The sequence below is a fragment of the Penaeus monodon genome, chromosome 15 (genome assembly GCF_015228065.2).
Source record: "Penaeus monodon isolate SGIC_2016 chromosome 15, NSTDA_Pmon_1, whole genome shotgun sequence".
Taxonomy (NCBI): Eukaryota; Metazoa; Arthropoda; class Malacostraca; order Decapoda; family Penaeidae; genus Penaeus; species Penaeus monodon.
Window position 1 is genome coordinate 33,502,567 of NC_051400.1, and position 405 is coordinate 33,502,971.

At 33.8% G+C, this 405-nt stretch overlaps 1 protein-coding gene across 1 annotated transcript in view; it reads left to right on the forward strand.

Annotated features, from left to right (window-relative positions):
* LOC119581977 overlaps nt 1-405 on the forward strand; it is a gene marked incomplete in the record, with an annotated part of 2,305 nt that overhangs the window by 1,134 nt on the left and 766 nt on the right.

Genomic DNA, 405 nt, shown 5'->3' on the forward strand with positions numbered 1-405 from the left:
TCTTATATAACTATACTAATATATAATTAACAAGACGTTGGGTGTTCCAAATTTCTGACGCTGTGCTTGAGTAGCAATATTTTACTTGATTAATGCAAGTGTGATGCGTATGAATGAAACATCATATTATGAAATATATAGTTATATTTAAATGCGATTAATGAAGATATGATCAGTTTTATATACGACGTTCAAAGATAACGAAGACTTGAACGTTCAACAACATTCAAGCCACTCCTGAGGCGTGATGTCAGGCTTGCAGTTCATGCATTTAGAAAGCTAGCACCTCTTATGCAGTGATTGCATAGCTCATGAAATGCTGCACATGAAAAGGTGAATTACTTTGACAACTTTTCTCTATTAACATTCCGGATTATGTGAGATATATTGTTTAACTCTGCGCTT